The 27,223-nt window shown below is 48.0% G+C and overlaps 1 protein-coding gene across 2 annotated transcripts in view; it reads left to right on the forward strand.

The window, feature by feature from the left end:
* The first annotated feature begins 1,391 nt into the window (after window positions 1–1,391).
* The window catches only part of DPYSL5 (dihydropyrimidinase like 5), a 101,624-nt gene continuing 75,792 nt past the window's right edge, over window positions 1,392–27,223 (forward strand). For both annotated transcript variants that reach the window (XM_067471390.1, XM_067471408.1), the window contains exon 1: window positions 1,392–1,601. The gene's annotated coding sequence lies outside the window, so the exon portion shown is untranslated. The remainder of the gene's footprint in view (window positions 1,602–27,223) is intronic.

A 27,223-nucleotide genomic window follows, 5' to 3' on the forward strand; every position in this document is an offset into this window, starting at 1 on the left:
ATGTTGTTCCTGCTTATCTTCCTACTGAATTGGATTTACCTATTTCTTTAAAGTGTTTTTTGTAACCTTGCTGCTTTTTAATTATCTTCATGGTTTTGTTCTATGCTTTTACATTCATGCCTTGGATTCACGTTTCCTGATTTCCTGCATTTTAATTGGGAAGTTTGACTTTGTTTTTATGGACTTTGCTGGACGATTACTCTGGACTATGTTGTTCCTGCTTATCTTCCTACCTAATTGGATTTACCTATTTCTTTAAAGTATTTTCTTTTTCTTTTTTGTTTTGTTTTTATGGACTTTGCTGGACAATTACACTGGACTGTGTTGTTCCTGCTTATCTTCCTACCTAATTGGATTTACCTATTTCTTTAAAGTGTTTTCTTTTTCTTTTTTGTTTTGTTTTTATGGACTTTGCTGGACAATTACACTGGACTGTGTTGTTCCTGCTTATCTTCCTACCTAATTGGATTTACCTATTTCTTTAAAGTGTTTTTTCTTTTTCTTTTTTGTTTTGTTTTTATGGACTTTGCTGGACAATTACTCTGAACTATGTTGTTCCTGCCTAGCTTCCTACCAAATTGGATTTACCTATTTCTTTAAAGTGTTTCTTTTTCTTTTTTCTTTTTGCTTTTATGGACTTTGCTGGACAATTACTCTGGACTATGTTGTTCCTGCCTAGCTTCCTACCAAATTGGATTTACCTATTTCTTTAAAATGTTTCTTTTTCTTTTTATGGACTTTGCTGGAGAATTACTCTGGACTGTGTTGTTCCTGCTTATCTTCCTACCAAATTGGATTTACCTATTTCTTTAAAGTGTTTTTTTCTTTTTCTTTTTTGTTTTATTTTTATGGACTTTGCTGGACAATTACACTGGACTGTGTTGTTCCTGCTTATCTTCCTACCTAATTGGATTTACCTATTTCTTTAAAGTGTTTTTTTTCTTTTTCTTTTGTTTTTTTGGACTCTGCTGGACGATTACTCTGGACTATGTTGTTCCTGCTTATCTTCCTACCTGATTGGATTTACCTATTTCTTTGAAGTGTTTTTTTCTTTTTCTTTTGTTTTTTTGGACTCTGCTGGACGATTACTCTGGACTGTGTTGTTCCTGCTTATCTTCCTACCTAATTGGATTTACCTATTTCTTTGAAGTGCTTTCTACTTGCTGCTTTTTTAATTATCTTCAATAAAAGGCTTGTTTTCCATCCAAGGGTGTGGTGTTTGAATTCAGAGGGCTTTTCCTGTCTTGGAGTGCCACAGCCGCACCATGGTGTCCATGGCAAGCCGCCCCCTCCCCTCCTTTGGTGCCGGGCCCACCGGCAAGGGCCCCCTCCCCTTCTCCCCTTCTCGGAGGCCCCTCCCCCTCGAGGCCGAGGAGGACGGGGATTGGCGGGAGGAGGCAGAGGCAGCCACGCCCATGCCCGGCGCACTCGCGGGGAAGAAGGAGGAGAAGCAGGTGGACGCGGGTGGCGGGCGGCAGGAGGAGGAGGAGGAAGAGGAGAAGCAGGAGCCAAGGAAGAAAGGAAGGGAGGGAGAGAGAGAGCAAGGAAGGAAGGAAAGAAGGAAGGAAGGAAGGAAGCCGGTGCAGCGCCCTCAAAGCCGGGTGAGCAGCAAGGCGGGGCACCAAAGGGGGGGGGGCTTTCAAGTCTTGGGGGGCACCTCTTGCGAGTGTGTGTGGGTGGGTGGGGGGGGGGTATTATCTCTGTTGGGTGAAGGTGAAGAGGTCTCCCATGCGGGTGAGTGTGTGTGTGTTGCTGGGGCGTGGCTCCTTTGTCGCCGGATGGAGGCCTGGAGAGGCAACGCCCCTTGGAAGGATGGAGATGGATGGAGATGCTGGGGTGGGGGGGGGGTCCCTCTTGGAAGGAGGGAGGGATGCTTGGGTGGTGCGCCCTTTGTCTGCGGGAGGCGTGGCGGCGGCGGTGGAGGGCCCTGTCTGTGTCTCTGTCTTGTTTGGGGGTGGGGGTGTCTGTCTTGGGAGGAGTGTATGGGGGGGGGGGGGGGTCTGCGCAGCGCCTGACAATGGCGCCTGGCGCGGGGGATTGGCTGGCGCAGGGCTGGGCTTTGTCAAGCTTCCCCCGCCTCCCCTCCCTGGAGACCCCCAGGCAGGCAGGCCAACCCCGGGAGCATTGGGGAGAAAGGGGGGTGGGTGTTGGCCTGCATCAATGAGGAGCCTAGTGCCTAGATCTAGGGAAGTCCTGCTCCCCAGGCTCTCTTCTGCCTTGGTCAGACCACACCTGGAATCACATTCTGGTGTGAGGTGGACTCTAAGCTGGAATGTGTCTAGAGGAAGAGGGCTAGTCAAAGGATCAAGGGTCTGGGGAACAAGCCCTATGAGGAGTGGCTCAAAGAGCTGGGCATGTGTAGCCTGAAGAAGAGACATGACGAGGGCCATTGACTCTAAGCTGGAATGTGTCCAGAGGAAGAGGGTGACTAAAACGATCAAAGGTTTGGATTTATTATATCGTGTCATCCGCAACCAGAACATTGGTTTGGAGAACAAGCCCTATGAGGAGCGGCTCAAAGAGCTGGGCATGTATAGCCTGAAGAAGAGACATGATGAGGGGCATTGACTCTAAGCTGGAAAGTGTCCAGAGGAAGAGGGTGACTCAAATATTCAAGGGTCTAGAGGACAAGCCCTATGAGGAGTGGCTCAAAGAGCTGGGCATGTGTAGCCTGAGGGAGGCTGAGAGGAGACATGATGAGGGCCATTGACTCTAAGCTGGAATATGTCCAGAGGAAGAGGGTGACTCAAAGATTCAAGGGTCTGGAGGACAAGCCCTATGAGGAGTGGCTTGTGTAGCCTGAAGAAGAGACATGACGAGGGCCATTGACTCTAAGATGGAATGTGTCCAGAGGAAGAGGGTGACTAAAACGATCAAGGGTCTTGAAAACAAGCCCTATGAGGAGCGGCTTCAAGAGTTGGACATGTTTAGCCTGCAGAAGACAACGCTCAGAGGAGACATGATGAGGGCCATTGACTCTAAGCTGGAATGTGTCCAGAGGAAGAAGGTGACTAAAACAATCAAGGGTCTTGAAAACAAGCCCTATGAGGAGTGGCGCAAAGAGCTGGGCATGTGTAGCCTGAATAAAACTCAGAGGAGACATGATGAGGGCCATTGACTCTAAGCTGGAATGTGTCCAGAGGAAGAGGGTGACTAAAACAATCAAGGGACTGGAGGAAAAGCCCTATGAGGAGTGGCTCAAAGAGCTGGGCATGTGTAGCCTGAAGAAGAGAAGGCTGAGAGGAGATATGATGAGGGCCATGGATAAATATGTGAGGGGAAGTCATAGGGAGGAGGGAGCAAGCTTGTTTTCTGCGGCCCTGGAGACTAGGAGATAATAGAACTACAAGAACATTAGAAATAACATCTTAAGAGTGGGAGCTGTTCAGCAGTGGAACTCTCTGCTCCAGAGTGTGGGTGGAGGCTCCTTCTTTGGAGGCTTTGAAACAGAGGGTGGGTGGCCATCTCTTAGGGGTGCTTTGAACATGATTTCCTGCTTCTTGGCAAAAGGAGGTTGGACTGGATGGCCCACCAGGTCTCTTCCAACTCTAGGATTCTATGATTCTATGACTATACTGTGAGAGCTGTTCAGCAGTGGAACTCTCTGCCCCAGAGTGTGATGGAGGCTCCTTCTATGGAGGCTTTGAAACAGAGGCTGGATGGCCATCTGTTGGGGGTGCTTTGAAAGTGATTTTCCTGTTTGTGGGCAGAAAGGGGTTGGACTGGATGGCCCACCAGGTCTCTTCCAACTCTATGACTATGTATTTTCAAAGGCTTTCATGGCTGGAATCTCTGGGTTGTTGTAAGTTTTTGCAGGCTGTATGGCCATGTTCTAGAAGCATTCTCTCCTGACGTTTCACCTGCATCTATGGCAAGGATCCTCAGAGGTTGTGAGGTCTATGACTCTTATGATTCTATGGCTGCAAGGGCTGCTGCTGCCATTGGAGAGCTCCCTTGCCCAACCCCTCGGCCTCCCCGCCCCTCTTTCTCGGAAGCACCTGCCTGCCACCAAGAGGCAGTCAGGTAGGGCTCATAGAGAATACTAGTGCTGGGGGGGTGGGCAAAGGGACATCCCATTGCAGCCTCCTTCTTTCTGCCACCCAAGCCCTCCCAACAGGCAGCCACCAAGCCGATGCTTCCAGCCCTCCAGAGAAGGAAGGAGGCTCCCCCAGACACCCAGGCACTCTCCAGTCCCCCCTCAAGCAGCATGAGGCCTGGGAGCAGGAGGAGGAGGAGGTCGAGGTGGAGGAGCAGGTGGAGGAGGAGGTGGAGGAGGAGGTGAAGGAGGAGGTGGTGGAGGAGGATGAGGTGGAGGTATAGGTGGTGGAGGAGGAGGAGGATGAAGTGGAGGTATAGGTGGAGGTGGTGGAGGAGGTGGATGAGGAGGAGAAGGAGGTGGAGCAGGAGGATGAGGAGGAGGTGGAGGAGGAGGTGGAGGAGGACGATGAGGCGGAGGAGGAGGAGGAGGTGGAGGAGGAGGTGAAGGAGGAGGTGGTGGAGGAGGATGAGGTGGAGGTATAGGTGGTGGAGGAGGAGGAGGATGAAGTGGAGGTATAGGTGGAGGTGGTGGAGGAGGTGGATGAGGAGGAGAAGGAGGTGGAGCAGGAGGATGAGGAGGAGGTGGAGGAGGAGGTGGAGGAGGACGATGAGGCGGAGGAGGAGGAGGAGGTGGAGGAGGAGGTGAAGGAGGAGGTGGTGGAGGAGGATGAGGTGGAGGTATAGGTGGTGGAGGAGGAGGAGGATGAAGTGGAGGTATAGGTGGAGGTGGTGGAGGAGGTGGATGAGGAGGAGAAGGAGGTGGAGCAGGAGGATGAGGAGGAGGTGGAGGAGGAGGTGGAGGAGGACGATGAGGCGGAGGAGGAGGAGGAGGTGGAGGAGGAGGTGAAGGAGGAGGTGGTGGAGGAGGATGAGGTGGAGGTATAGGTGGTGGAGGAGGAGGAGGATGAAGTGGAGGTATAGGTGGAGGTGGTGGAGGAGGTGGATGAGGAGGAGAAGGAGGTGGAGCAGGAGGATGAGGAGGAGGTGGAGGAGGAGGTGGAGGAGGACGATGAGGCGGAGGAGGAGGAGGAGGTGGAGGAGGAGGTAGAGGATGAGGAGGAGGTGGAGGATGGGGTGGAGGTGGAGGAGGAGGTGGAGGAGGAGGAGGTGGAGGAGGAGGTAGAGGATGAGGAGGTGGAGGATGGGGTGGAGGTGGAGGAGGAGGTGGTGGAGGAGGTGGAGGTGGTGGAGGAGGAGGTTGAGGTGGTGGAGGAGGAGGAGATGAAGGTGGAGGAGAAGATGGAGGATGAGGTGGAGGAGGAGATGGAGGAGGAGGTGGAGGAAGAGGTGGAGATGGAGGATGAGGTGGAGGTGGAGGAGGAGATGGAGGATGAGGTGGAGGTGGAGGTGGAGGTGGAGGAGGAGAAGGAGTGGCACCCAATGGGATTTTAGTCTGCATCAAGAGGAGTCTAGTGCCTAGATCCAGAGAAGTCGTGCTACCCATGCTCTATTTCAGGCATCCTCAAACTGTGGCCCTCCAGCTGTTTGGGCCTCCAACTCCCAGAAGCCCTAACAAGATTGCTTAATTGTCAGCAATTCTGGGAGTTGAAGGCCCAAAAATGTGGAGGGCCGCAGTTTGAGGATGCCTGCTCCATTCTGCCTTGGTCAGACCACGTTACCTGGAATCACACTGCGTTCCATTCTGGGGCCTGCAATTGAAGGGAGATTATGTCTCTAAGCTGGAATGTGTCCAGAGGAAGAGGGCAACTCAATGTATCCAGGGTTTGGAGAACAAGCCCTATGAGGAGTGGCTTAAAGAGCTGGGCAGGTTTAAATTGCAGAAGAGAAGGCAGAGAGGAGACATGATTACATTTTATCAGACGGGGATTATGTATTTTACTTTGTATGTTTTGTGATGTTACCTGGGAACTACTCTGAGTCGCCTCGGGGAGATGGAGCAGTATATAAATAAAGTATAATAATAATTATTATTATGTTAATTGCTTTTGGATTTATATTGTTTTATATGCTTGTGTATTGTTGTCTTGAGTGTGGCACTTCATAGTGCTTCTGTGAGCTGCCCTGAGTTTTTTCAGAGATGGTGGTGGTGTAGAAATAAACAACAACAACAACTTCTCCTCCTCCTCATTGTCATTGTTGTTGTTGTTATTATTATTATTGTTATGTGAAACACAACAAGATGAGTCCACAGCAGACAAGATCACTCTGCTGCCTATTGTATTGGATCGCATGTCAGACACTTCCCAAGTGTCTAGGACTATTATTATTATTATTATTAATATTAATATTATTATTATTAGAAAGACAACGGCAATTGAACAATGGCTTCAAACTACAGAAAAGAAAGGAAATTCCACCTGAACTTGAGAAAGAACTTCCTAACTGTGTGAGAAGGTGCTGTTCAGCTTGTTCAGATTGTGTTGGAGGCTCCTTCTTTGGAGGCTTTGAAATAGAGGCTGGATGGCTATAGGAGCCTAGTGTCTAGATCTAGGGAAGTCCTGCTCCCCATGCTCTATTCCGCTTTGGTTAGACCACACCTGGAATATTGTGTCCAATTCTGGGCCCCACAATTCAAGAGAGAGATTGACAAGCTGGAATGTGTCCAGAGGAGGGCGACTAAAATGATCAAGGGTCTGAAGAACAAGCCCTATGAGGAGCGGCTTAAGGAGATGGGCCTGTTTAGCCTGAAGAAGAGAAGGCTGAGAGGAGACATGATGAGGGCCACAGATAAATATGTGAGAGGAAGCCACAGGGAGGAGGAGGGAGCAAGATTGTTTACTGCTTCCATGGAGACAATGGCTTCAAACCACAAGAGAGGAGATTCCATCTGAACATTAGGAAGAACTTCCTGACTGTGAGAGCCGTTCAGCAGTGGAACTCTCTGCCCCGGAGTGTGGTGGAGGCTCCCTCTTTGGAAGCTTTTAAACAGAGGCTGGATGGCCATCTGTCAGGGGTGATTTGAATGCAATATTCCTGCTTCTTGGCAGAATGGGGTTGGACTGGATTATGGCCCATGAGGTCTCTTCCAACTCTTGGATTCTATGATTCTTGGGGCTGCTTTGAATGCGATTGTCCTGCTTCTTGATGGAATGGGGTTGGACTGGATGTCCCATGATGTCTCTTCCAACTCTAGGATTCTGTGATTCTTGGGGCTGCTTTGAATGCGATTGTCCTGCTTCTTGGCAGAATGGGGTTGGACTGGATGGCCCAGGAGGTCTCTTCCAACTCTAGGATTCTGTGATTCTTTGGGCTGCTTTGAATGTGATTGTCCTGCTTCTTGGCAGAATGGGGTTGGACTGGATGGCCCAGGAGGTCTCTTCCAACTCTAGGATTCTATTATTCTTGGGGCTACTTTGAATGCGATTGTCCTGCTTCTTGATGGAATGGGGTTGGACTGGATGTCCCATGATGTCTCTTCCAACTCTAGGATTCTATGATTCTTGGGGCTGCTTTGAATGCGATTGTCCTGCTTCTTGGCAGAATGGGGTTGGACTGGATTATGGCCCATGAGGTCTCTTCCAACTCTAGGATTCTAGACCCCCAGGTGGTCTCTATTCCACCCTGAAACAGCATTAGGCCTGGGAAGTTCTTCGTAATGTGTAGAGCAGGAGGAAGAGGAGCTTCCAACATCTCTTGGTGGTGCATTCTGCGCCAGGAGAGGATAGCAGGAGGGGCAGACCCACCTAATGGGTGTGGAGTGAGGTCTAAGCCCCTCATCCCCAACCAACGTCCGAGCTTCCATCTAGGACAGGCATGGTCCAGCTCCGGCCCTCCCTCCAGGTGTTTTGGACTTCAACTCCCACAATTCCTAACAGCCGGTAGGCTGTTAGGAATTGTGGGAGTTGAAGTCCAAAACACCTGGAGGGAGGGCCGGAGTTGGCCCATGCCTGATCTAGGAGCAGAGCCGAACCCACACACACACATACACACAGCCTGCCTCCATTACAGAAACCCTGGAGAGTCTTAAGGGAATGACCCAGTTGCCCTGGCAGGGAAGAGAGAGGGAGGGAGAGAGGCCCCTTATTGATCCAGTCTCCCCATTATGGACCCTCGGCAGAAGTAATCTTCTTGGAGCAAGGATTATTGACCCGATGTAACAAGAGAGAGAGGAGGGGGGGGGAGAGAGGAGTCACTTGGGTTCACCCCATCGGCCCGGTCCCCTTCCCACAGACACTCAATCTGCCCAGCCGAACCCCCGGGGAAAGGGGGATAAATTTGATTAGCGGGCGCAGCTGCTCCCGTCTTCGGTGGGCCTCTCGCCTTTTCAAAAGGCTGGCGCCATCGCGCTCTCACCAGCCCATCTGGGAGGCAGAGCGTGATCTGTGAGTGTGTGTATTCCTCTGTGTGTGTGTGTGTAGTTTAATAATGTTGGCTAAAGATCTGGGCGTCAGACAAAGAAGCCTCTTCTCGCACCCTCGCCGTTTTCACACTTTCCTCTGGGCCAAGACAGCCAACGCTTGGCATGGCTTCGTTGAATCATAGAATCAAAGAGTTGGAAGAGACCTCATGGGCCATCCAGTCCAACCCCATTCTGCCAAGAAGCAGGAATATTGCATTCCAATCACTCCTGACAGATGGCCATCCAGCCTCTGTTTAAAACAGTGTTTCTCAACCTGGGGGTCGGGACCCCTGTGGGGGTCACGAGGGGGTGTCAGAGGGGTCACCAAAGACCATCAGAAAACATAGTATTTTCTCCTTGTCATGGGTGTTCTGCGTGGGAAGTTTGGTCCAATTTTATGATTGGTGGGGTTCAGAATGCTATTTCATTGTGGGTGAACTATGAATCCCAGCAACTACAACCCCCAAATGGCAAGGTCTATTTTCTCCAGACTCTACCAGTGCTCACATTTGGGCATATTGATTATCTGTGCCAAGTTTGATCCAGATCCATCGCTGTTTGAGTCCACGGTGTTCTCTGGATGTAGGTGAACTACAACTCCCAAAACTCAAGGTCAGTGTCCACCAGACTCTCCCAGTATTTCCCTTGGCCATGGGAATTCTGTGTGCCAAGTTTGATTCAATTCCACCATTGGTGGAGTTCAAAAGGCTCTTTGATTTTAGGTGAACTATAAATCCCAGCAACTCCGACATTCCCAAATGACAAAATCAACCCCCTCCAACCCCACCAGTATTCAAATTTGGGCGTATCAGGTATTTGTGCCAAATTTGGTCCAGTGAATGAAAATACATCCTGCATATCAGATATTTATATTACGATTCATAACAGCAGCAAAATTAAAGAAGTAGCAACGAAAATAACGTTATGGTTGGGGGTCACCACAATGTGAGGACTTGTACTAAGGGGTCGCGGCATTAGGAAGGTTGAGGACCACTGGTTTAAAAGCTTCCAAAGAAGGAGCCTCCACCACACTCCCCCTGGGGCAGAGAGTTCCACTGCTGAGTTGTTCCACTTTGCCATGAGTTGGTGCTGCTTCCTTGGTTTTGGATGGCGTGCCCAGTCCAGCATCTTGACTCCATGCGGGAACTGAATCCCAGTCCCTCATTCTGGTCTGGAATACGTTTGGTGCCTTGACTTTGGTGGAAGTGCAGTTGTGCTTATTTGATCACTGGGTTGTTGTAGGTTTTTTTCGGGCTATATGGCCACCAGAAATGCTGGACCACTCTCACAACCACCATGTCAGACTACACAGAGAAGCCATTGAAATCCACAAGCATGTGGACAATTTCAACAGAAAGGAGGAAACCATGAAAATGAACAAAATCTGGCTACCAGTATTAAAAAAAACCTCTAAAATTACAACAGCACAACAACAGAGAGGAAACAAACAAGGACATCTAATCACCTCTCAACAAAAGGTTGCTCCAGGCACTTCCAGGCTACCAAATGCTAATCAAGGTGGTCAGTTGAAACATTCACACCTTCCTCCAGCAGACAAGAGTCCTGTGTCCCACCCTGGTCATTCCAAAGATATATAAATCCTTTCTCCTAGTTCCAAGAGACCTCACTACCTCTGAGGATGCTTGCCATAGATGCAGGTGAAACGTCAGGAGAGAATGCCTCTAGACCATGGCCATATAGCCAGAAAAAAACTACTACAACCCAGTGATTCCAGCCATGAAAGCCTTCGACAATATTTGATTGCTGTTCCAATTGCCCAGTTGATACATTACTAGCTGTCCCCTGCCAGGCATTGCTGTGGCCCAGTCTGGTGATCTGGAAAATAAAGTAATTTATTTATTTATCGTGTCAGAAGCGAACCAAACAGTTGTATGGCATTAAAAACAAACAAACAAAGCACAAATTTTGCAAACTTGGTAGTTGATTAAATGTCCTTTGACCAGTAGCTGGCCACTTGGAGTGCCTCTGGTGTTGCCGCAAGAAGGTCCTCCATTGTGTAACAAACAAACAAAACACGAAGTTTGCAAACTTGGTAGTTGATTAGATGTCCTTTGACCAGTATCTGGTCCCTTGGAGTGCCTCTGATGTTGCCGCAAAGAGGTCTTCCCTTGTGCATGTGGCAGGGCTCAGGTTGCATTACTGCAGGTGGTCAGTGGTTTGCTCTTCTCCACACTCGCATGTCGAGGATTCCACTTTGTGGCCCCATTTCTGAAGGTTGGCTCTGCATCTTGTGGTGCCAGAGCGCAGTCTGTTCAGCGCCTTCCAAGTCGCCCAGTCCTCTGTGTGCCCAGGGGGGAGTCTCTCATTGGGTATCAGCCATGGATTGAGGTTCTGGGTTTGAGCCTGCCACTTTTGGACTCTCGCTTGCTGAGGTGTTCCAGCGAGTGTCTCTGTAGATCTTAGAAAACTATTTCTTGATTTAAGTCGTTGACGTGCTGACTGATATCCAAACAGGGGATGGGCTGGAGATGTCACTGCCTTGGTCCTTTCACTATTGGCTGCTACTTCCCAGCGGATGTCAGGTGGTGCAATACTGGCTAGACAGTGTAATTTCTCCAGTGGTGTAGGGCGCAGACACCCCATGATAATGCGGCATGTCTCATTAAGAGCCACATCCACTGTTTTAGCGTGGTGAGATGTGTTCCACACTGGGCATGCATACTCAGCAGCAGAGTAGCCAAGCACAAGGGTAGATGTCTTCACTGTGTCTGGTTGTGATCCCCGGGTTGTGCCAGTCAGCTTTCGTATGATATTGTTTCTAGCACCCACTCTTTGCTTGATGTACAGGCAGTGCTTCTTGTAGGTCAGAGCACGGTCCAGAGTGACTCTCCAGAAGCGACCAGAAGCGAGTAATGATTATCTTCCATGTACTTCTTCTTTCCCTGGGATTGCAGAAGGATCTCCTTCATCTTTCTTTGTGCTGAAACAATCAAGGGCCACAGGGGCTGATACTTTTTCAGGTGAGCCGTATCCATATCCAGAAGAAGGGTGGTCTACTGCTCCAGCCATCATGTCAATCTCAACTCTTGACTGTACCATGGAACTCTGCCTCTGTGGTGGAAGCTCTTCTCTCTGGAGGCTTTAAATAGAGTCTGGATGGCCATCTGATGGAGTGCTTTGATTGTGTTTTTCCTACATGACAAGGTTGGATATGGCACGAGGAGCAGACCCACCCTGCCATATCTATGACTCCGTTGGTTCCTGTAGTGGTTGCTTGAGAGGACTTCCTATTGGTGAATCTGGGTTTGGGACTTAGAATCATCGAATCCTAGAGTTGGAAGAGACCTCCTGGGCCATCCAGTCCAACCCCATTCTGCCAAGAAGCAGGAATATTGCATTCAAATCACCCCGGACAGATGGCCATCCAGCCTCTGTTTAAAAGCCTCCAAAGAAGGAGCCTCCACCACACTCCGGGGCAGAGAGTTCCACTGCTGAACGGCTCTCACAGTCAGGAAGTTCTTCCTCATGTTCAGATGGAATCTCCTTTCTTGTAGTTTGTCCTTTTCTTGTCTGAGGAGAGCCTTGCATGTTCACCCAGGAAGAAGGCCCACTATGTTGGATGGGTTTTGACTTCTGAGTATGTTAGGGGCATGGCCTTAGATGCCGTGGAACTGCCCAGGTGGGCAAAGGTGATGGTTCTCTGCTTAATCCTGTGGTGTCGTCAAGGGATGAGAACCAAAGGTTCATGTAGGTACCTCGTCTTCACCTTGGTGGCTGCTTTGTAGGACTCAAACTGGCAGGCAAGTAAGGGATTTGTCACGAAGAGAAACTCTTAATGTCAATTTGCCTTGCAACCTTAAGCCTAGAGGAGTGTTTCTCAACCTGGTGGTCGGAATCACTGAGGGGGTCACGAGGAGGTGTCAGAGGGATTGCCAAAGACCGTCAGAAAAGATAGCATTTTCTGTTGGTTGTGGTGGTTCTGTGTGGAAAATTTGGTCCAATTTTATCGTTGGTGGGGTTCAGAATGCTATTTCATTGTGGGTGAACTATAAATCCCAACAACTACAACTCTCAAATGGCAAGGTCTATTTTCTCCAAACTCTACCAGTGTTCATATTTGGGCATATTGAATATTTGTGCCAAGTTTGATCCAGATTCTTAATTGCTCGAGTCCACGGTGTTCTCTGGATGTAGGTGAACTACAACTTCAAAAACTCAAGGTCAATGTCCACCAGACCTTCCCAGTATTTTCTCTTGGTCATGGGAATTCTGTGTGCCAAGTTTTATTCCGTTCCATCATTGGTGGAGTTCAGAAGGCTCTTTGATTTTAGGTGAACTATAAATCCCAGCAACTCCAGCATTACCAAATGACAAAATCAATCACCCCCAACCCCACAAATATTCAAATTTGGGGGTATCGGGTATTTGTGCCAAATTTGGTCCAGTGACTGAAAATACATCCTACATATCAGATACTTACATTACGATTCATAACAGGAGCAAAATGGCAGTTATGAAGTAGCAACGAAAATAACGTTATGGTTGGGGGTCACCACAACATGAAGACTAAGGGGTCGCGGCATTAGGAAGGTTGAGAACCACTGAGCTAGAGGCTATATAATTGGGGCCTAAGAAGTGGAAACATCTTTCCAACCAGCTTGCAATCCACCCATGTCTCTAGATGATGGTGCTTCAGGCTGTCAGCTGTCTTGCCCTGTCATCCTACTTGGAGGAAGTCCGCTATCCGATCTCTCTGCCATGTGCCAAAGCAGAAGCACTCAGCCATGCTCCCTGCACCCCACCTACCATCCTCTGTGGCCAATATGGACCAACATAAATCCTGGGGAGCACTACACACCCTCATTCTGGAGTGATCCTGCACTGGTGTGTATTTTGCATCTGAGCAGAGAAGTGTTAGAAAAGAGCCCTATAAGGTTCCAGCCCAGCTTATTTGTGCGAACGTATCTTCCTCTATGGCCTGCCTTGGAGTTTAAGATTGTCTTAATACGGCCTTCTTTGCAAACACATTTGGTGGGGACGAGAGACAGGGCCTTCTCGGTGGCGTCCCCCCTGCCTGTGGAACTTGTTCCTGAGCAAAAGGAGGTCAGCTCCATCCCTCTTTTCCTTTAGGAAGAAGCTCAAAACATGGTTTTGGGACCAGGCATTTGGGTAACAGGCTTGACAGCAATCACAGTGTTTTAGAACAGACTATGAACAGGCTTTGGGGAGCAAATTCCACAGGTGGGGGCCACCACCGAGAAGGCCCTGTCCTTTGTCCCCGCCAAGCATGTTTGAGACAAAGGCGGGGCCGAGAGCAGGGCCTCCCCAGAGGATCTTAAGCTCGAGGTGGGACGTAGAAGGAGATACTTTTGAACAGGTACGCTGGATCGGAGCAAATTCCACAGGTGGGGGCCACCACCTAGAAGGCCCTGTCCCTTGTCCCCACCAAGCGTATTTGAGACAAAGGTGAGGCCGAGAGCAGGGCCTCCCCAGACTATCTTAAGCTCCAAGGTGGGACGTAGAAGGAGATACGTTCAAACAGGTACGCTGGACCAGAGCCTAATGTTTTTATCTACTCTGTTATGTCATGTTGTATTGTGTTTTTGTACGTGTTGGCATCGGATTGTTGCCGTTGTAAGCTGCCCTGAGTCCCCCCTCGGGGGTTGAGAAGGACGGTGTACAAATGTTTGCAATCAATCAATCAATAAATAAGATGCCTTGTACGGTCACCTTGTCCAGCCCATTACCAACTGAAGGATGTGCAGCAATAGCATCTCTTTATTTATCGTGTCAGGCAACCAAACAGTTGTATTACATTTCTAACAGAACAAAGCAAACAAACAGACAAAATACAAAATTTGTGAGTTTGGTAGTTGATTAAATGTCCTTTGACCAGTATCTGGCCCCTTGGAGTGCCTCTGGTGTTGCCGCAAGAAGGTCCTCCATTGTGCATGTGGCAGGGCTCAGGGTGCATTGCAGCAGGTGGTCAGTGGTTTGCTCTTCTCCACACTCGCATGTCGTGGATTCCACTTTGTGCCCCCATTTCTTAAGGTTGGCTCTGCATCTCGTGGTGCCAGAGCGCAATCTGTTCAGCGCCTTCCAAGTCGCTTCAGTGTGCCCAGGGGGAGTCTCTCATTTGGTATCCGCCATTGGTTGAGGCTCTGGGTTTGAGCCTGCCACTTTTGGACTCTCGCTTGCTGAGGTGTTCCAGCGAGTGTCTGTGTAGATCTTAGAAAACTATTTCTTGATTTAAGTTGTTGACGTGCTGGCTGATACCCAAACAAGGTATGAGCTGGAGATGTCACTGCCTTGGTCCTTTCGCTATTGGCTGCTATTTTCCGGTGGATGTCAGGTGGTGCAATACGATCATAAACAGTGTAATTTCTCCAGTGGTGTGGGGCGCAGACACCCCGTGATAATGCAGCATGTCTCATTAAGAGCCACATCCACTGTTTTAGTGTGGTGAGATGTGTTCCACACTGGTCATGCATACTCAGCAGCAGAGTAGCATAGCGCAAGTGCGGATGTCTTCACTGTGTCCGGTTGTGATCCCCAGGTTGTGCCAGTCAGCTTTCGTATGATATTGTTTCCAGCACCCACTTTTTGCTTGATATTCAGGCAGTGCTTCTTGTAGGTCAGAGCACGGTCCAGAGTGACTCCCAGGTATTTGGGTATGTTGCAATGCTCCAGTGGGATTCCTTCCCAGGTAATCCTCAGAGCTCGGGATGCTTGTCTGTTCTTGAGATGAAAAGCACACGTCTGTGTTTTAGATGGATTAGGGATCAGCTGGTTTTCCCTGTAATAGGCAGTAAGTGCACCTAGAGCTTCGGAGAGCTTCTGTTCAAGCATCTCAAAGCTCCCTGCTTGAGTTGTGATGGCACGATCATCAGCATAGATGAAGCTCTCTGTCCCTTCTGGCAGTTGCTGGTCATTTGTGTAGATGTTGAACATGGATGGAGCGAGCACGCTCCCCTGAGGCAGGCCGTTCTTCTGTTTCCATCATCTGCTTCTCTGGCCCTGGAACTCAACAAAAAAGCTCCTGTTTTGTAGCAGGTTTCCTATGAGGTGGGTGAGGTGGTCGTCCTTTGTGATATTATACATTTTTCTCAGGAGGAGGCGGTGGTTTACAGTATCATAGCATCTTTTAAGGGTGGGCCATCCAAGCTCAGCTGAACGACTTACAGAAAGGTGACTCAAGCGTTCTCCAAGGGATTCTGTTCCACCATCTGATAGCCCACAGTGTTCGGACTCTGCTCCTAATGAGGGAGAGCTTGCTTCTCTTCTGCTCTGCTCGGAGGCAAAGTTGTACCTCCGGGCTGAGAGAGAGAGAATGGGGAAGGGCTCTTGCCTTGTGTGGGGAGCTGCTGGCCTGGTAGTGAAGATGCCTGGGCCCCCCTTCTATTGCTGTACTGCCTGTAATGACTTGGCCGGACCGTCCCTGCCTGTTGGAGGCAAACAAAACCTTGAGTCAGGTTGCCTGGTGCCGGAGCGGCATCAGCACCAGACAATGGCTGCTTAGCTGCGGCTTTGACACTCTAATTAAAACACAATGCTTCTCTCTGTGAGGAGGGCCCCTAGGAAATACACTGGGCCCCTCCCCTCTTCCAGGCACCAGGAGTAGGGGCACAATGGCCGGGCTCAGGAGGGGGAGATGTTTGTCCGGAGCAGAGCCTGACTCCGAGCACGCAGGCAGACCCAGCCCTTGCCTGCTCGCTCTCCCTATCAAGCATCAAGCGTTTGCCTGCATGGCATGGGAGCATGTCTGCCTACGATGACATAACCCTACGTCCTGTGGCGGTTCTGTGATATGAAGTGTTCTGTCGCTGCTGGGCTTGAAATGAAGTGCTTTTAAAACAGGACGTGCAACTTTAGCCCAATGGGAAGCCAGGGAGCCCGAAGAGAAGCCCTTAGAGAATTTTCCCCCATTAAACAGTCTTTAGAAGGCTTGAGCTTAAATACAACAAAGTCTTTTATTGATGAACAGTTAAACAGAAACTTCTTTTGTCTTCAAAGGTTAAACAAATGCTTCCAGGCTCCAAGCAACTGGTGGCTTCTAACTGTTACTTTACTTTACTTTCAAGGAAAATCCCTTTCTAGCTCCTCCCAGGCTAACTGTGAACCTAGACCTGACTGATGTGGATCCACTACCGGGCTGAACTGCGTCCCAAAACCGAGTAGACCTACCAGTAGGCCTGTAGTCAGTTAGCTGGAGTTCTTGATGTTTAAAGCTGTTATTCCCTCCGAAATTCCTCAGGGCTGTAAGGCTGTTTCCCTGGGAACCTTTGGGAATCTTTAGATGCTCTTAAGACTGTTCTCCCCCCGGGAAGTCTTAAAGGTTGAAGCCTTTGTACAGGAGAAAGTCTGTACATGTCCTGTACATTGACTTCCAAGCTGAGACTAACTGAAAAATGCCCCCCTTCCCTTCCCAATTACCCTGAGCAAGGGGCGGAACCAAACTCAATGATGATGGACAGGTGGCTTGTCCTATAACTGCAATCAAAAGAAGCCACCTATCTGCAGAGTCTCTGCAACTTAGGACTGCAAACAAACATTCAATGCAAAGCAAACAAAATTGGAGCTCCTGGTACAGCTGTATCAGAACGTGAAGGCTGAGGAAAGCTTGCCTCAAGGGTTCTTGTGTCATGAATGACTTTTCAGTAACTTTAAAGCATAGGTTCTTTTGATTGCAATTTCCAGGGTGAGAGGGTAGATCAGATTACAGAAGAACATTTAGACCCGCGGTTCTCAACCTGGGGGTCGCGGCTCCTCGGGGGTCGTTTAGCCATTTTCTGGGGTCGCGAAGCCACATTGGCCAGCCATGCCCCCTCAAAAATGGTGGCCGAACCCCTGAGCCAATGGCACTCCTGGTAGTTAGACAAAGAATAACATTGGACACACAGACAGATTCTATGCAACTGCATTGTATTTACAATTACATTGGCTAACAAACAAACCAAGGGGAATTACATTGTCACTCAACAGTCGGCAGCTGCAGAAGAGACAGAGCAGCGTTTCTCAACCTGGGGGTCGGGATCCCTGGGGGGGGGGGGTCACAAGAGTGTGTCAGAGGGGTCGCCAAAGACCATCAGAGAACACAGTATTTTCTGTTGGTCATTGGGGTTCTGTGTGGGAAGTTTGGCCTAATTCTATCGTTGGTAGGGTTCAGAATACTCTTGGATTGTAGGTGAACTATAAATCCCAGAAGCTACAACTCTCAAATGTTGTTTTGCTGTTGTAATTTTGGAGTTTTTTAATACTGGAAGCCAGATTTTGTTCATTTTCATGGTTTCCTCCTTTCTGTTGAAATTGTCCACATGTTTCTTGTGTATTTCAGTGCGGCTTCTCTGTGTAGTCTGACATGGTGGTTGTTGGTGTGGTCCAGCATTTCTGTGTTCTCCAATAATAATATGCTGTGTCCAGGCTGGTTCACCAGGTGCTCTGCTATGGCTGACTTCTCTGGTTGAAGTCGTCTGCAGTGCCTTCCATGTTCCTTGATGCGTGTTTGGGCAATGCTGCTGCTGCGTTTGGTGGTCCCTATGTAGACATGTCCACAGCTGCATGGTATACGGTAGACTCCTGCAGAAGTGAGAGGATCCCTCTTGTCCTTTGCTGAATGTAGCATTGGTTGGATTTTCTTGGTGAGTCTGTAGATAGTTTGTATGTTGTGTTTCCTCATCAGCTTCCTTATGTGGTCAGTAGTTCCCTTGATATATGGCAAGAACACTTTTCCTCTGGGTGGATCTTCATTTTGACTCTCGTGGCTTCTTCTCGGTTGTCTTGCATCTCTTCTGATGTCTGAGGTGGAGTCTCCCTTGGCCTGGAGAGCCCAGTTGGGGTGGTTCAGTTCATCTTGGAGGAGGTGGGCTTCGCAGATTATTTTTGCACAGTCTGCCAGGGCTTTAATGGTGCTTCTTTTTTGACCTGGGTGATGGTTGGAGTTTTTATGTAGATATCTATCTGTGTGTTTGGGTTACAACAGCAAAACAACAGAGGGAAAACAATCAGAGACATCTAATCACCTCTCAACAAAAGATTGCCCCAGGCACTGCCAGGCCATCAAATGCCTAATCAAGGTGGTCAGTTGAAACATTCACACCTAGCTCCAAGAGTCCTTTGTCCCACCCTGGTCATTCCACAGAAGAGGTAGTGAGGATGCTTGCCATAGATGCAGGTGAAACATCAGGAGAGAATGCCTCTAGAACATGGCCATATAGCCCTAAAAAACGTACAACAGCCCAATGATGGATCTGGACCAAACTTGGCACGAATACTCAATATGTAGAAATGCAAACACTGGTGGAGTTTGGGGAAAAGCGACCTTGACATCTGGGAGTTGTAGTTGCTGGGATTTATAGTTAACCTACAATCAGATAGCACTCTGAACCCAGCCCAAAATGGATCTGCACCAAACTTAGCACACTACTGACATGGCCAACATTAACTACATGTGGGGTTGGGGAGGGGCTGTTTTTGAATTTTGGGAGTTGTCATTCACCAACACTAAAAAGGATGACGGCAGGCGGAGAGATCTTCAGCCTTCTCTGCCAAAAGGGTTCCTAAGAACATCAGAAATATGTGTTTTCTGATGGTCTTTGGTGACCCGTTTGAAACCCCCTCACAACCCCCTCAGGGGTCCCGACCCCCAGGTTGAGAAACACTGCTCTAAGGCTACCTGGATGGCCAAAGCAGGAACTTGGCTTTGCCTTTTTGCAGGAGATCTCTGCAAAATGTCGAGTAGGGCTTCAGGAATCTGGCAACCCTCTGACTTTTGTTTGCTGATTCTGGATAGGGTACGTTTTGGCCCTGGGCCGGGCTGCAGAACTTTGGCATCCGGCCTGTGTCACATCCTCTTGCAGGACAATTACGTGCCTGATTTCAGAAAGCAATTCTTGTGAATGGGATCTCCCTTTTTATGTTAGCCAGAACTGGGAATTGAGCTAGTCCAATGTGGGCTAGGCAAAACTACGGTGAGGTGGATCTGTAATTGGTTAAATGGAGGAACCCAGAGGGTGATTCTCCCCAAGGCTTCCTCTTCATCTTGGAAAGAAGTGACAAGTGGAGTGCCCAAAGCAGGGTTCCGTCCTGGGCCCGGTCCTGCTCAGGATCGTCATTCATGACTTAGATGAAGGGCGAGAAGGCAGGATCATCAAGTTTGCAGATGACACCAAATTGGGAGGGATAGCCAATACTCCAGAGGACAGGAGCAGGATTCAAAACGATCTTGACAGACTAGAGAGATGAAGGGCCAAAACTAACAAAATGAAGTTCAACAGTGACAAATGCAAGATACTCCACTGAGGCAGAAAAAATAAATTCAAACATACAGAATGGGGGACAATGCCTGGCTCGAGAGCAGTACGTGTGAAAAAGATCTTGGAGTCCTCATGGACAGGAAGTTAAACATGAGCCAACAATGTGATGTGGCGGCAAAAAAAGCCAATGGGATTTTGGCCTGCATCAAGAGGAGCCTAGTGTCTCGATCTAGGGAAGTAATGCTCCCCATGCTCTATTCCGCTTTGGTTAGACCACACCTGGAATATTTTGTCCAATTCTGGCCCCCACAATTCAAGAGAGATATTGACAAGCTGGAATGTGTCCAGAGGAGGGTGACTCAAATGATCCAGGGTCTGGAGAACAAGCCCTATGAGGAGCGGCTTGAGGAGCTGGGCATATTTAGCCTGAAGAAGAGAAGGCTGAGAGGAGATATGATAGCCATATATAAATATGTGAGAGGAAGCCACAGGGAGGAGGGAGCAAGATTGTTTTCTGCTTCCTTGGAGGCTAGGAAGCGAAACAATGGCGTCAAACTACAAGAAAGGAGATTCCATCTGAACATGAGGAAGAACTTCCTGGCTGTGAGAGCTGTTCAGCAGTGGAACTCTCTGCCCTGGAGTGTGGTGGAGGCTCCTTCTTTGGAAGCTTTTAAGCAGAGGCTGGATGGCCATCTGTCAGGGGTGATTTGAATGCAATATTCCTGTTTCTTGGTAGAATGGGGTTGGACTGGATGGCCCAGGAGGTCTCTTCCAACTCTAGGATTCTATGAGCAAAGTGAGGTCCTAGACCAGGCGGGGTCCAACTTCCAGTAGTCTATTAGGAATTGTGAGAGTTGAAGTCCAAAACACCTAGAAGGCTGAGGTTGGCCCGTGCCTGTCCTAGACCCTGATTTGATGCCCCATGAAGCTTTCCAGAGTTTCCTACTCAGAGATCAACTGGGTGGAGGCTGGAACAAGAAGGAATGTTTCCTGAAGGACAGCTGCATGAGGTTGATGGACAGCCGTGTAAGGAAGAGAGAGGAAAAGAGGAGAGACGTGCCTCTCGTCTTTTGCAAATGCAAATGCATCCATGAGTGAAGGAGAGAGAAAGGCGTTCCGAAGGCGCTTCCTGCTTTGGAGGCTCTTGGCACAAAGACCGACCGATTACCAGGGTGGATTCCCCCTCCCTGTTCCAATGTAATTTATATTCATCCTTGGCAAGAGAAAGACTAGGTTCTTGTGGGTTTTTTCGGGCTATAGGGCCATGTTCTAGAGGCATTCTCTCCTGACGTTTCGCCTGCATCTATGGCAAGCATCCTCAGAGGTAGTGAGGTCTGTTGGAACTAGGAAAAAGGGTTTATATATCTGTGGAAAGATTAGGGTGGGACAAAGGACTCTTGTATTCTGGAGCTAGGTGTAAATGTTTCAACTGATCACCTTCATTAGCATTTGAAGGCTTGGCTGAGCCTGGGAAAATCCCCTGTTGAGAGGTGTTAAGATGTGCCTGGTTGTTTCCTCTCTGCTGTTTTGCTGTTGTAATTTTAGAGTTTACATCAGCAAAACAGCAAAAGAGAGGAAACAACCAGGCACATCTCAACACCTCTCAACAAATGATTTTCCCAGGCTCAGCCAGGCCTTCAAATACTAATGAAGGTGGTCAGTTGAAACATTCACACCTAGCTCCAGCAGAGAAGAGCTCTTTGCCCCACCCTGGTCATTCCACAGATATATAAACCCATTGTCCTAATTGCAACAGACCTCACTACCTCTGAGGATGCTTGCCATAGATGCAGGCAAAACGTCAGGAGAAATGCCTCTAGAACATGGCTCTATAGCCCGAAAAACCCACAAGAACCTAGTGATTCCAGCCATTTAAGCCTTCGACAATACAAGAGAAAGACTGGTTGCAAGTTGTATTTATACATGCTCAGGGAAGAAATTAATGCTGGTTAGTATTTAGACTGGATGTTTTTTTTTTTAATGAATCACATTTCAAAATGTTTCCAAATCAGAAGAGCCTGGAGCTAGAGATCGTATCAGGCATTGTAATCATACAACTTCCAATTACGTTCTGTGACTATGTTAACAGCTCTTAATGGAGATGGCAGATAGCCTGATCAAGCCTATTCTTCAGGTAGTCTGCTTGAAATGTGCATTCACACACTCTCACACACACACATTCTCCTTGTCTCTCCCTCCCTCTGAATGCAAAGACAGAGAAGGTCAGCATGACGTGGACTAGATCTGAACCAGGGAGAGAGGAGCCTGGCTGTAGAAGCAAGGCATGGCTGATTCTACATGGGATGCTTTCACACATTAATTCTAATTAACTCCGAAATAATGTGAAACCAATCCTTGGATAATTGATTAGTGCATTTTAGGGGCCGGAGGTTTAGCACAGCTGGTAAATCATCAGCAACTATAAGATCTATCAAGCAAAAGGTTGCAAGTTCGAAGCCCTAGGTTGGCGCGAGCTGCCAACTGTCAGCCTAGCTCATTGTTTACCTAAGCAATTCGAAAATAGCTTTAGTTGTGATTAGAGAAATTAGGTACCGCTAAAAGCGGGGGAAGTGTTTTACGACGCCATAAAGCAAGAAGATCAGAAAATGCTGGGCGACCAAAAGGAAGGAGGAAGTCCTGACGGCTGTCCGTCATAGAGCACTCCCTGGACTCGAGCCCAACCTCCATGGCATCTCCTTCTGTTCTGTCTGTCTGTATATTGTCTATACAATGCGGCATTGAATGTTTGCCTTGTATGTGTGCTGTGATCTGCCCTGAGTCTCCTTTGGGGTGAGAAGGGTGGAATATAAATAAAGTGTTGTTATTATTATTATTATTATTATTATTATTATTATTATTGTTAGAAACACAACAAGATGAGTCCACAGCAGACACTCTGCTGGCTGTTGAATTGGATCACATGTCAGACCCTTCCCAAGTGTTTAGGACTGTGTGATGTATCGGTGAATAATGCGTGAAGATCCCAGTAAGGTGGCCTTCTGCAGCTGGCAGGTGGTAATCTTGTCAGCGCCAATTGTGTTTAAGTGCAGGCCACGGTCATGAGGCACTGCACCCAGTGTGCCGATCACCACTGGGACCCCCTTGACTGCCTTAGAATCATAGAATCATAGAATCATAGAATCAAAGAGTTGGAAGAGACCTCATGGGCCATCCAGTCCAACCCCATTCTGCCAAGAAGCAGGAATATTGCATTCAAATCACCCCTGACAGATGGCCATCCAGCCTCTGTTTAAAAGCTTCCAAGGAAGGAGCCTCCACCACACTCCTGGGCAGAGAGTTCCACTGCTGAACGGCTCTCACAGTCAGGAAGTTCTTCCTAATGTTCAGATGGAATCTCCTTTCTTGTAGTTTGAAGCCATTGTTCCGTGTCCTAGTCTCCAAGGAAGCAGAAAACAAGCTTGCTCCCTCCTCCCTGTGGCTTGCCTTGTGCCAGAGTCTTTGCAGTTCAATCTATAAATCCTCATATTGTGTCAGCTTTTCCAGTTGTTTCTCTTGAATCCTGCTGACACCTGGGATTGCGACATCGACAATCCATACTTTGTTTTTTAACATGATTGTGAGGTCAGGAGTCTTGTGGTCAGAAACTCTGTCTGTCTGAATTCAGAAGTCTTGGAGGAGTTTTGCGTGTTCATTTTGTGTCACTTTTTCTGGCTTGTGATTCCACCAGTTCTTTGTGGCAGGCAGATGGTATTTGTGGTACAACTTCCAATGAATCATCTGAGCAAGGGTGTTGTGCCTCTGCTTGGAGTCTGTCTGCGTGATCTTCTTGCAGCAGCTGAGGATGGGATCTATTGTTTCATCTGCTTCCTTGCTGCGTCTACACTTGGGATCTGTTGTCGACTTTTCAATTCTGGCTTTGATGGCATTGGTTCGAGTGGCTTGTTCTTGGGTGCCAGAATCAGGCCCTCCTTTGTCTCCCATTTGTCCATTTGGCTCTCAATTTTTGCCAGAAACTGTACATGGAGAGAGAGCCTTCTTTTGCCAGTTTTTTCTCTTCTGCTCTGGATTGTGTTTTTACGGTATTCACTCTTTGTTTTTTGCACTTTAAGCAGTTTACTACTATTGACTTATTATTATTATTATTATTATTATTATTAATAATAATAATTTGTTGTGGATGGCTTGTGAAACAGGAGGAGTGGCCTTAGGAAGGTGTGAGAGATTCTGCAAAGCCCACAGACAATTGGCCTTGAAAGCTCTGATTCCTTCTAGTTTAGCCTGAAGAAGAGAAAACGGAGAGGAGGCATGATGAGGGCCATGTCGCAATATGTGTGGGGAAGTCATAGGGAGGCAGGAGCAAGCTTGTTTTCTGCGGCCCTGGAGAGTAGGATGCAATGGACCCATGGCTTCAAACTACAAGAGAGGAGATTCCATCTGAACATGAGGAAGAACTTCCTGACTGTGAGAGCCGTTCAGCAGTGGAACTCTCTGCCCCGGAGTGTGGTGGAGACTCCTTCTTTGGAAGCTTTTGATCAGCGGCTGGATGGCCATCTGTCAGGGGTGCTTTGAATGTGGTTTTCCTGCTTCTTGGCAGAATGAGGTTGGACCGGTTAGCCCACAAAGTCTCTTCCAACTCTAGGATTCTATGATGAGAGGAAAAAATAGTGGAACTTTTTGGTAGTTGCTTCGAGACTGAGGAATTCTCTGCCCTGAGAAGTCAGCTTGGCCCTTATTGTATTTTCTTTCTGTTGGCAGACCTGTTTACTCATGCATGTGAGCTTAAACTAGTGCAGAGGGTCTTTCAATTGTGGTGTGTTGGTTTTTTTTATACTTGCAATTTTTGGAGATTTATGATCTTTTGAAAAGCATGACCTTGTTAGAAATCATAACCTTTTGGGATAATGATGCCATAACCTTTTGGAATAGAATCATAGAATTGAATGAAAAGTAATGCCTCCACCTTCGTAACTCCTCAACAGATGGCAGTATTGGTATGCGGCGGGTACTGGCTTGTTCAGTAGACTCTCCTCTACAGTTCCATTTTGGCAGGAAGCCTTATCATTGAGCGGTTGTGTTGTTAAAGTGCGAAGTATGGAACCCTGCGCAGATGGTCAGTCAAGGCGACTTAAGGAACGTTCAGTCATTGAATTCTTGACAGCAGAAGGTGTCACCCCAAAGGAGATTCATCACAGAATGCAAGCTGTGTTGTGTTGATGTGAGTACTGTGTTGATGTGAGTACTGTGAGTAGTGTGAGGATTGTGTTGATGTGAGTACTGTGCGTCATTGGCCAAATACGTTTAAAGATGTTGAGGTGGGAACATCTGACTTGCATGACAAACAAAGAGTTGGACGTCCTGTGACAGCAACCACCGTGTTTCACAAGCAAAAGGTTGACAGATTGATTCAAGATGATTGTCGTATCACTCAGAGAGAAATTTCAAGCATAATCGGCATTTCACAAGAACGTGTGGGTCACATTATTGCTTGGCTTGGCTATCGGAAGATCTGTGCACGATGGGTACCCAGGATGAGAGAACTGTGAGCCACTGGTTGCAGAGACAGAGTGTCAACTTCTTCTGTGACGGCTTATTATTTATTAACTTTATTTGTACCCCGCTACCATCTCCCCAAGGGACTCGGTGCGGCTTACATGAGACCGAGCCCAATACAACAACAAAAGCAATAAAACATCGATACAAGCAATTAAAAAACATAGACAATAAAATACACAACATTATTAAAAAAGCAACACATAATTAAAACAGTGGGAAGGCCAAATGTAGAGTTAAAATTGGAAATAATGCTGGGCCATAAGCGAAAGGTGATACTAGTGTTTGTGGAGGGCATACAAGCAGACTCAGGGAAATGTAAAGTGCTTTGGAGGACAAAGTGCTATGGGATTCATTATTCCAGGAAGGCACACTGGAACAACCACGTCTTCAAGCTCCTCCTGAAGACTGCCAGAGTTGGGGCCTGTCTGATGTCCTTAGGGAGAGAGTTCCAGAGTCGAGGGGCCACCACCGAAAAGGCCCTCTCCCTCGTCCCCACCAAACATGCCTGCAATGCTGGTGGGATCAAGAGCAGGGCCTCTCCGGAAGATCAAAGGGATCGCGTGGGTTCGTATACAGAGATGCAATCACGTAGGTAGGTGGGTCCCAAACCGTTCAGGGCTTTAGAGGTAAGAACCTTCAGAAAACTTGTTCATGGCCATATAGCCCGAAAAAACCTACAGCAACCCAGGGTTCTGTGATGTCTCCTATTTTTAGGGCAAGAAATGTATCCAATTGTCTGGTGATTATGTGGGAAAGTGAATAGTGGTCGTTAAAGGGCACATGATAAGGACTATTTCTGTGTTTGATTTATTAAAATATTCCCATCCAAACCCAAGTAACGAAGGTGGAGGCATTACTTTTCATTTAACCCTCGTATTTTAAGTATATATCCATTGTTTTAATTTGTATTGTGAGCTACCTCGTACCGGTAGGAAAGCTAGATATGAATTGAAGAAATCATGAAATGGACCTGAATGGAGGGCTGATTCAGACAGTTTACATGTGTGTATTTGAAGTGTGCGTTATGGACTATGGTTGCCTCCCCTAAGAGTGGCTCATTGTCTCTGCTCCAGATTTTGGGTCACGTTCAAGGAGTTCTCCAAGGTGCTGAACACCCTTTGGGGACGCAGCCTAGCAGCTCAGAGACTGCCTTGAGTGGCAGAGTTCTCTCCTGGAGTGGAATCTCCGCCCCACTGATGTGGAGTTGTCACCTGCTACTCCATCACACTCATTCTCTTTGCCTCCCTTTTCTTTACACATTTCATTTCAAAGCTTTGTTTCCAGTCTCTTCTCAAAAACATAGCAATTTATGTCTGAAACATAACAACATGTCGGCAGCCGAAGAAGAATCTGACAGGTGCAAACTTCATGAAAGCTGAAGAGTACTAAAGCCTTCCTCAGCCCACGCTGAAGAGCGAGTGAGGCGGAGTGGGTGGAAGTGGCAGCTTTCACAATCGGAAACGTGTGGAACTCCGGAATGGTCTCTGCGGAACAGCAGAGGGGGCAAAGGAGGAACTGGGCACAATAGGAAATCATATTTTGGACTTTGTTTAATTCTGGTCCCTAGACTGAGAGAGAAAAGAAAGAAGTGACGAGCGGAATGCCATCAGGAGGGTTCCATCTTGGGCCCGGTCCTGGTCAGGATCTTCATTAATGACTGAGATTAAGGGTTAGAAGGCAGGATCATAAAGTTTGCAGACGACACCAAATTGGGAGGGAGAGCTAATACTCCAGAGGACAGGAGAAGGATTCAAAACGATCTTGACAGATTAGAAAGATGAATGGCCAAAACTAACAAAATGAAGTTCAACAGTGACAAATGCAAGATACTCCACTTTGGCAGGAAAAACAAAATGCAAAGATACAAAATTGGGGATGCCTGGCTCGAGAGCAGGACGTGTGAAAAAGATCTTGGAGTCCTCGTGGACGGGAAGGTGAACATGAGCCAGGAATGTGACGTGGCTGCAAAAAAAGCCAATGGGATTCTGGCCTGCATCAAGAGGAGCATAGTGTCTAGATCTAGGGAAGTCATGCTACCCCTCTATTCTTCTTTGGTTAGACCACGCCTGGAATATTGTGTCCAATTCTGGGCACCACAATTCAAGAGAGATATTGACAAGCTGGAATGTGTCCAGAGGAGGGCGACTAAAATGATCAA

The sequence above is a fragment of the Anolis sagrei genome, chromosome 1 (genome assembly GCF_037176765.1).
Source record: "Anolis sagrei isolate rAnoSag1 chromosome 1, rAnoSag1.mat, whole genome shotgun sequence".
Taxonomy (NCBI): domain Eukaryota; kingdom Metazoa; phylum Chordata; class Lepidosauria; order Squamata; family Dactyloidae; genus Anolis; species Anolis sagrei.